This window comes from Thermobia domestica, chromosome 1 (assembly GCF_964235325.1).
Source record: "Thermobia domestica chromosome 1, izTheDome1.hap1.1, whole genome shotgun sequence".
In the NCBI taxonomy this organism is placed as follows: domain Eukaryota; kingdom Metazoa; phylum Arthropoda; class Insecta; order Zygentoma; family Lepismatidae; genus Thermobia; species Thermobia domestica.
Window position 1 is genome coordinate 128690082 of NC_137454.1, and position 10703 is coordinate 128700784.

Genomic DNA, 10703 nt, shown 5'->3' on the forward strand with positions numbered 1-10703 from the left:
TCTAATAAACGAAGAATTGAAGCTGAAAATATAATGAAATTGTAATACCGTACATTAAACTTTTGTTTACGAGTAAAAGAAATAAGAAATGTCACTGTGAATATTTCATTATCAATACGTAATCAGAGTACACCTGCGACACTCATCTCTCCCAAATAATATTCTAAAATCTAAGAACAACGAAAGAGTATAATTAAAAATTAAAAGAGACAGGTGTATTAACAAATAGCACAAAAACTTCGTATTCTTTCTAAGAACGTTGACAAATATTTTAGCATATTTTTCTAAGATTTATAACCAGACGATTATTTAGAAAGAACAAAGGTTTCAAATATGAAACTACACGTTCATGAAGCTTTTCGTTTTAATACAGCCCAGGTGCACCACTTAGAGGAAGAAGGCGAAAATTAGCCAGATTCAGTTTGATATAGATACAAGTTGTTGTAAAGTCAGTATCTATTTGTAACATTGAATATTTCAAAAAGTAAACAACTTATCACAGTTTTATTTCCATTGAATACATTATTAAGATTACTATTGGGTTATTAAGTTATGTTTCAACATATGCACCCTCATTTTCCACACACTTCTGGAATCTTTTAGGAACAGGATCCACAGCTCTTCTTAGCATCTCAACTGGAACATTTGCAAACATTTCACTAATAGTTTGTTCAAGGCTGTTAATATCCCTTGGTTTTAACTTGTACAGTTGTTCCTTAGCCCAACCCCAAAGGGAGAAGCCGCATGAGGTTAGATCGGGACCACGTGCAGGCCACTCTGTCGGTCCCCGGCGGCCAATCCATCTGCCAGGGAAATTGTCATCAAGCCATGCTGTCACTGGAATTGCGTAGTGGGGCAGGCTCCATCTTGAATGAACAGCAATTCCCTTCTATTTTCCCATTCTTGAATCACAGGCCATACTAAGTTCGAAGAATCTCTAAGTATCGTCCACCGTTCATGGTGTTGCGTTGCACGTATGGACCAATGAATCTGCTAGACGTCATTCCACACCAGACGGCTATTTTTAGTCTTGATTGCATTTTTTCCACCGTTACAGCTGGATCGAAATGTGACCAATAATGATAATTGTGACGGTTCACAAAACCTCCAATGTGAAATACCGCTTCATCAACTACAAGATATCGTCGTATAAATTTGGATAATAATCTCCCCAACCAAGCATAATCTCACAAAATTCCAATCGCCTGCCTCATTCTCATCAAAAAGTTCATGAATGTAATTTGGCTTCCAAGGTCGAAAATTTAATTCACTTTTTAAAATGGTCATTACCATGTGACGTGACAATACCGTTTCCCTAGCAGCTTGTCTTGTGGACTTTGAAGAGCTAGGTTCAAACATGTCCTGAACAACATGCACATTATCTTCCGATTTGGATGTTGAGGACCATCCAGATCGACTTGCATCTAACGCATTACCAGTTGTCATTAATTTCTTGTAAGCTTTTTATTGTCTTAGGGTTGAGCGTTGCATTTCTACTTCGCTCTTGTCTTCACCATCTCTGCACTTACACCACCACCTCCAAACTTTATACTGACGGCAATCTTAGATCTGTCTCCTACGCTGTATACATTAGCCATTTTGTGGTTTTCACTGGATCAACTTCTAAAATCATAAATGGTAAACTTCACATTAGTAAACAGTATTACACGCCAGCTAGAGCTTATGGTAGTTTATAGGATAATCTAAATTAAAAATAGGTATTGAGTTTGCAACCACTCTGTATATTTAATAGGAAACTGCAACTCACATGATTAATATGACGTTGGTCCACTTTTTGTCCTCGAAACAGCTCAGATCCGACGTTGAACGAAGTAATACAGACAGTGAATGTACCAACTCGAATGTTACTCCATTCCACGTGCAGTGCATCACTCAGTTCCGAGTAAGAGAGGCGGCATCGGAAATTTGTACCGGATTCGTGTTTACAAAAGATACCATAATATTCAATTATATTTAAGTCTGGGAATTGGGCGGGCTAGGGGAACTTTGTAACTTCATTCCGATATGCTCAAACCATGATATGTAAATGGGCACATTATCATCCTGGTATATATCTTTGCCCGGAAACAATATCTGGACATGGGCATGGTGCCCCAAAATGGTGACATAACCGGTAACGATATTGCAGTGACGCGACCGGTAATAATATTGCAGCTCTTCATAACAGAGCCATTGCGGTGTTCCAGGGTGAAGACATTGCGGATCATATGCTTCTTTCGGCGTCTACCACATATAAAAGTGGTCTGTGATTTGAAATAGAGCAAACGATGACTCATCCGATCATATCACAGATTTTCAGTCATCAGCAGTCCATGTTAACGTTGGCGTTGTGTTAATGGTCCCTTATCAATGGTTCTGCTTCTGAAGGACAATCCGCCTAATGCTCGGCGGAATCTGTCACTGAGGATTTTCTTACGTCCACTGTTCTCATACTGCCCCTCATAACACATACAACACACACTCATCAACAATTCCCCCTTTTGGAAATAAGAGAGGTCGCAAATTTTCCACTATCACTGCTGCTCAGTTCACTGCACACTGTCCTCATGTAGTACGGAGTTTGCACCTAATAAACCACCACAAACATCGCCTGAGCATTGCCAACCCTGACATCAGACATGGTGCTAACTCCAGGTGTTTTCATTTAATTGAGAAGTAAACAAATACTTATCAGCCAAAACCCGCTGCTTTTCGAACTTAGTTGTTAGGGTGACGTGTAAGAGGCACAAAGAGCAGTAGAACCGCTCCCTAGACGGTGACAAGTATCTCGCTTGATCAGTCAATGTGATGCTTGCGCGTAGAGTGACGACGATCGGAAGAGTTTGATTGGAACCAAATTATGATGGCCAGACAACTATGGCCACCTCCGAAGCAGCGCGACTTGTCGGGTATTCGCGAGCTGCCGTGGCTACTACCAAAGATGAGAAAAGGACGTCGGAACTAGCAACAAACCACAGGAGGCGCAGCTGTCGCACCTCATTTAAAATGTCAGAAATCATTGACTGTTGAGTTTGATACAGTTCGCGGCATAGAAATTGTTACAAAACTTCTAAGTCCAAATTAATAACAAACTCGTACCCCGTTTCTTATGCATCCAGAAATACATATCTCAATCAAATAGTTTCTTCTAGTATTCAATACAACTCCTCCCCCTCCTCCACCTCTCCTTGTCTAAAGCAGTGAGTGTGACGTAGTATTCAGCTGAAAAAGAAACAGAAATCAAGATTACAACGTTAGAGCTTTAAAACAGTCTTTTCCATTCGTTTTTTCTGAAATATTTTTAAGAGCCTAAATTTAAAAAAAAAAAGGCCTCACAATGTTCCCAGAGCTTCATAAAGACCTTTAGTTTCATTCTTTCCCTTCTTTAAAGACTGCAAGCTAGTAAGATGCTCCCTAAGAAATCTATGGAAATTCCCAATAACGGCAGTAGGTGTTGTGCTTCCTAAAGTCTGTAGTGCACGCACAGAGCTCTAAAATATCTACTGACAGAAATGAGTGTTATTCAATGATTCATTTCATTTCTTTTCAGTAATTGCAAGCAAATGTTCCAGGAGCGTCATTCGGGCAGGACAGGAGGGTGTAATTCCCCCTCCCTTGAGCTTCATAAATATGTATTGTTTGATTGTATGTATAGTAATACACTAATAAAAAAGTGAAAATCTTATGTCAGCGGAGAATCTCCTCCCCACCCCCCTAATAAAATCTAAAAGACACTGCTTTTAGCAAAAAACCTATAGAGTTACGATATCACATTGCTAAAGAGCTTACATTTGGTTTCAAGAGTCAAAGGTTTGATCTCAAGCAATATGAGTTCCTGGGCGACATTGAGAGAGAAGGAGATTAGAGTATGGAGACAGAGAAGGATGATTTATATACACAGATTTAGAATTGGGGAAAAATAATCGGACAGCATTCGTATTATGACGAAAATTGTAATTTTGTGAAACAGAAGAAGGGAAGGTTTTGAACTGCGAGGATCACATTAGGCAGTTGTTGAATTAAGGTGAACTCTTTTTAGAGCATCAGATGATTATGAAGGCAGAGAAAGATCTTGAGAACTGAGGAATTAAGAATTTAAAAAATGTGAAACTTCCGAGACGGGTTTCGAATCACGAACCTTGCAATTATCGAACCATGACTTTATCCATTCTGCTACGGAGAACTCTATGCACTCATTTACATACGTTTCCTTTAGCTACGATGAAAGCTAACTTAATGGGATGTTCCAAAAGTTGACTCGGTGGATGCGCCGTTCAGATAGGACGTAAACCTCTTGTAACTTAGTTACAATGTATCGTGGCGGATATAAATCATTGATGATCAGGTAATGGCGACTGCTTTGAAACAAATGTAGAGTATGAGAATTAAATCAGTCATATCTGTGGTTTCGTGTGGAGAAGAAACAAACTTGTGAACCAAAGGTTTAAGAACAACTCAAGTTATTAATATAAACTTTGCCGAAGATTATTCACTTATATCATCATAAAAGGAATACGAAATACGTTCTGAAACGAAGAAATACAACTTTTCAAGCGGAGGCAAAGAAACCTACAGTAACGAGACTAAAGACGGGTCATTTATCACGTAGTGATCGTGGTTCAGTGGTCAAGGCTCTGGATCAGTAATCTGGATGTTCGTGGTTCGAATCCACGTCGGGATTTTTTTTTACTTTAGGATTTTTAATGGCCCTTGATCGCCGATGACACGTTTTATTATATTCAGATATTCGAATTCTCGGATGTTTCAATACTTGAACTATCAAATCTTCATGAATAATAAGAGTAATAATAATAATTATTATTTCGTAGATTAAAAGCTAGGAGCTAACTATCGCTCAGTTCATACCATTACAAACAGAAACGTGACATTTGGCAATAATATTTTGGTTTTGTTTAATCTTGCCCACGAGAAGAGGACTTTTTCACCTCGTTTCTAAAACAAACATAAAAAAATAGAATTAACATTTTATATTCGAGACGGGACAAGGCTAACTCAAATTATCGTCTCGCTTTGGAAATGAGAATCGAGACGAGATGAAAAGTATTGTAAACATTTCTCGTCTCGATTCTGGAAATAGTGTATGTCCATTCTTTAAGTAACAATTGCTCTGTAGACTGAATCTTATAGGGTTTTTGTTACTTTGTATTTCAGAGCTCATTGAATTATGGTCTGTGTAGGTATTTTTGTAGCAAAGCTTTTATAATTACCTCTGCATATCCTAAAAATTAATTTCTTAATGCCTTACTGTTGAGTGATATTCAGTTATTTTATTACAGTTATTTTCCTTAAAACATACAGTAGAATACTTTCTACATGAAACTTTAGTGGAAAGCTTGTGTTTAAAATGTGGGTAATTGCAGAGGCGTGTCTTGAAGGTACGGACCCCTCTCCGAAATCCCTAGGTTTACGTAAGTTTTGCCAAATTTTAGGGCAACTTTAAAAGTTTTAATACCATTATTTATTATATATTATTATTATTATTATTATTATTATTATTATTATTATTATTATTATTATTATTATTATTATTATTATTATTATTATTACTGAAGTGTTGTTAATTTGAAGATTCACCCTCTTCCACCCAGCTCACGTCTAGTGGGATTGTGCTGAACAAACACCCTGTGTGTAGGTTTTCTCCGGGTTCCGCTTCCTCCCACTTTCTTTATTCCAATATTTCTTTCATTCTCATCATCGACGTCTTCTGTAGCTTAGCCGACATAACCATTACTTAAAAACAAGTTTTCTTATGTCTCTTGTCAGTTCTGTATCCCTACTTTCTACATGAAATTTACCTCGAAACTTAGCTATAACATTTAGCTATTTGTAGGGACGTATGCAGAGGGTATGTCTTGATGGTCCTGACACTTCTCTCCAATCCCGGCTATTTTGTAACTTCTGCCTAACGCTACGGGCGATTTTACAGATTTTAATACAGTGTGTGCTCATACAGAATTTGTCTTCTATATTATTATTATTATTATTATTATTATTATTATTATTATTATTATTATTATTATTATTATTATTATTACTGTATATTTGAGACCTCAATATTACGTCCTATTCCAATGCAAATTAGCATACTCAAGTTAAAAAAAATAAAACGAAAAGTTTTAGATCCTCTATAAGGATGAATTGCCTCAAAAGATATACTTTGGAAAGAAAAGAGGGGGAAAAGAAGGTGTCAGGTACTGGAAAATATGAAAATCGAACCTTCGGATGCCTTAGCAGAAATTATGTAGGATTTGTCTTCATCACGATACATAGTAACACCCTTTCTTTGGGTTAAAGACATTGGATTATGTATGTGTTATATTGATATTTTAACAAAATATAGAAACAAATATAAAAAAGAATAGTTCCTATTTACCAATTTTTGTTGAACGAATGTATGGAACGTGTTGAAAATTGGCGAACGAAAATATTATTATTTCTAGTTAGAGTAGAAGAACTTAATGACAATTCCACAATGACGTTTCAGACAAATTTATCACTCATACTAGGCCTGAAGGATGACCCGTTTGTATTCATGAATTCTTTGCGAAATATGCGAAGTTTTCAGACAGTAGGAATCGAGATTGTAGACTATAATGTCATATTAGATTTTCCCCTGTGAAGGAAGTCTTTTCAACTCTAACTTGTAAGAACGAGAGAAATTGACTATTTTTCATGTTATTATACTTCAGAAATATCTACCTTCTAAATTATAAAAGTTTTCTGAATATTCTCGGAGGGACGCAAAGCACGGACCTCTAACTCACGAAACGAATGCTCAAGCCACTACCCTAAGATCGCTCTTTTAAATAAGAGTCAAGAAACACTCGTCTATGTAGCAAATTGCAGACGTTTACGATTCCAATATTTTGTTAACGATGAAACACTGATGTCGGTCATGATAAAATACTATAGTCCAGAGAATTCAAGTTTAAATTTTAAAAAGAGACCGAAAGTATCTCCGTAACTTATCTCTATTATATCCGGTTATTCTCGTTTTACAGGTATTTCCAGTAACCTTGAACGACAGGGACACGAACACAGATACATCGAGGACATTTAATATTTCAAAGGCTCTCCCACCGGGAATCGAAACTGAGACCCCGCCTACTCAACTATCTGATGGGTGGGGTGCCTAGTTCGTTCCCAAGGCAAGTAAGCTTGAGACGGACAACGTGTGTTCGTGGGTTTTCTTGGGACACTCCCACTTTCTCGTTCCACCATTTCGTCGATCATAATTCACTTGCTTCAATCATAGTCTTCCTCAACTTAACAGGCATAATCGTTGGACATTAAACGTAAAGATTTCATTTTCAAACTGTAAGCCCAAACCAATCCGAATCGAGAAAACAGTTGTGTTTTCTATTGCTCATTAGCGTTTTTCACAAAAAATATGTAGAAAAAAACATGGGAATCGTAATTCCATTCAAAAGTGAAACAGCAGACTCATAATACCTTAACCTAAAACGAAACCATTACATTTCGTTTGGAAGTTTTCCAAAATATGCAAGGATATTCTGAAAAGTGGCAATATAGTGTCTATTTTCAAACAAAACTGAACCAAATTACGGTTCGTTTTCTGAAATAAACGGACACATTCTGTTTCAAGTTTAAACCGAACCCAAACCAGTTAACCCAGAGATGGCGTGGGTCAATTAAACCTTGACCCACAACCCACTGACCCAGCACCCACCGTGACCCACGACCGACCACCCACCTTGACCTAGTCTGACCCATGACCCACGGTGACCCACTATCGCCCACCACCCACTCTGACTCACAAACCACCATGAACCACTGACTCACCAAAACACATCGTCATCAACTCTGACATGATCCACGGCCTCTTTACCGACTAAAGAGTTTACACTTGTAATACAATCAGGTTGTGAAATTCTAACTAATCGGAGTTTGAATTTCTACCGTCAATCGCTCAAGCACCTCTTACAATAATGATGGATCTGACCTTTACGATATAAAATGGTAAAGTGTTTGTCATTGGTAAAATTACGAAGAATTTCAATTAAATTATCATGGTCTAATTATTTCCTTGTTGAATTATCGATACTTTTAAGTGGGAAAACGGATGAAATTTTAAAGCCCTAATTCAAGGGCAGTAAACCAACGTACAGAAGCTAACATTACAAATGTTATGGCTATTTTTCTCACAATAATAATAATAATAATGATATTAATAATAATAATAATAATAATAATAATAATAATAATAATAATAATAATAATAATAATAATAATAATAATAATAATAATATAGAAGACAAATTCTGTATGAGGACACATTGTATTAAAATCTGTAAAATCGCCGTAGCGTTAGGCAGAAGTTACAAAATAGCCGGGATTGGAGAGAAGTGTCAGGACCATCAAGACATACCCTCTGCATACGTCCCTACAAATAGCTAAATGTTATAGCTAAGTTTCGAGGTAAATTTCATGTAGAAAGTAGGGATACAGAACTGACAAGAGACATAAGAAAACTTGTTTTTAAGTAATGGTTATGTCGGCTAAGCTACAGAAGACGTCGATGATGAGAATGAAAGAAATATTGGAATAAAGAAAGTGGGAGGAAGCGGAACCCGGAGAAAACCTACACACAGGGTGTTTGTTCAGCACAATCCCACTAGACGTGAGCTGGGTGGAAGAGGGTGAATCTTCAAATTAACAACACTTCAGTAATAATAATAATAATAATAATAATAATAATAATAATAATAATAATAATAATAATAATAATAATAATAATAATATATAATAAATAATGGTATTAAAACTTTTAAAGTTGCCCTAAAATTTGGCAAAACTTACGTAAACCTAGGGATTTCGGAGAGGGATCCAATACCTTCAAGACACGCCTCTGCAACTACCCACATTTTAAACACAAGCTTTCCACTAAAGTTTCATGTAGAAAGTATTCTACTGTATGTTTTAAGGAAAATAGCTGTAATAAAATAACTGAATATCACTCAACAGTAAGGCATTAAGAAACTAATTTTTAGGATATGCAGAGGTAATTATAAAAGCTTTGTTATAAAAATACCTACATAGACCATAATTCAATGAGCTCTGAAATACAAAGTAACAAAAACCCTATAAGATTCAGTCTACAGAGCAATTGTTACTTATAGAATGGACATACATTTTTTCTAGAATCGAGAGGAGAAATGTTTACAATCAGGGAGTAATCTACACCCCCCCCCAACACCCCCCTAACACTCCTCCAAATTTCTTTACACACACCCCTGGATGGAAAAGGAATACTCCCCCAAATCCAATTGTATCAATCAGTATCATATAGGTTATTTATTAAATCAAGTTTAAAAAGGTTTAGCGTTTAGGAAGGAAGGTAATATTCTTATTTATTTATTTCACTTCATAATACGAAGCGACTTCTTTCTCATGTACGGCTTCGAGAACCACATGACCTCATTGTTTCGGGCGGTGTTTCGATTGAAACAATTGACAAAACAGACCGCTGATACCTACCCTTCTGGGCTCCGCGGTCGTTTCCGAGAAAATAGATTGATGGACAGATGCAGATGACTGACATCGTCTTGAGCGGTCATTCACCTACCTCCTCCTCAATAAGGAAAAATGTGACAATATAGTAATAAGCCTATACCAGATTCAGTTGGTAAGTGCTACTCTGCAACAGGCTCGCAACCAGAGGGGGGCTAGGGAAGGCCTGGCCCTCCCTAAATTTTTCATGTCCCCTCCAGACCTCAATACAAAATGCACAATTTAGATATTTGTAAGAGAATTTTTAATAACTTGGCCCCTCCTAACATATTCATGCCCCCCCCTTCCCCAAAGCTCTGTGGCTGGTTTCGAGCCTACCCTGCAAGTGGTGTATCAACGGACGAACGTTAGAAGGGTGTAGTCAAAACGTTTTAGAAATGAAGAGATCGGTCGAATTAAGAATTATATATATTTTAGACTGAGTCTAGTGATATGCAGGAACGCAATTTGCGCTAGCTTAATTTTTTGTAAAGTATATTTTTATTCACGTAAATTTATTGAGCGGAACAGGGTTCATAGCGAGTCACTTTTTAAACTAAAATTTACTTTTTTTCAAGTTTGTCACTAAAAGTTACTTTTTTTTCAAATTTGTCACTAAAAGTTACTTTTTTGAGAGGTAAAGTGACTTTTTCGTGTGATTTATGTTTTACATTGGCAGTTTTCTAAGAAAAATATAAAAACAAATGGAAAAAGGCAGAAACTTATTACTCATTACTCTTCTGAAAGCTTCAGCACTTGCTGCCACATGTGAAACAGTCAGCTTTATTCTCGCTTCAGCTTTTATTCTTTCTAAAGCACAGTGGACGGTTGGTGGGTGCTTAAGCTCTCAAGGTGGGGTTGAGAATCCTTCTGTGTCTATTCTTTCTTCTATCATAATAGTTTTTGAGTCTTCTCTCGTAATAGTTAACGCTACGCTCAACGTTGTGTGTGTATTTGTGTGGTTCATCATGTTCGTCTTGTGTTATGCTTCTTGAATGTTCTTCTTAAGAGTAGGTGATGAATTTGAATATTTCACGTTTTTGAGAACTCTTAATGTTAAGTTAAATATAATGTCTGGGATGAAGAAATTCGGAAATAAGCCAGAACTGGTTCCACTTACTCAGAAGCTTTTTACATCTGTTAAGTCTGCTTACCGTAACTACAAAGCATAC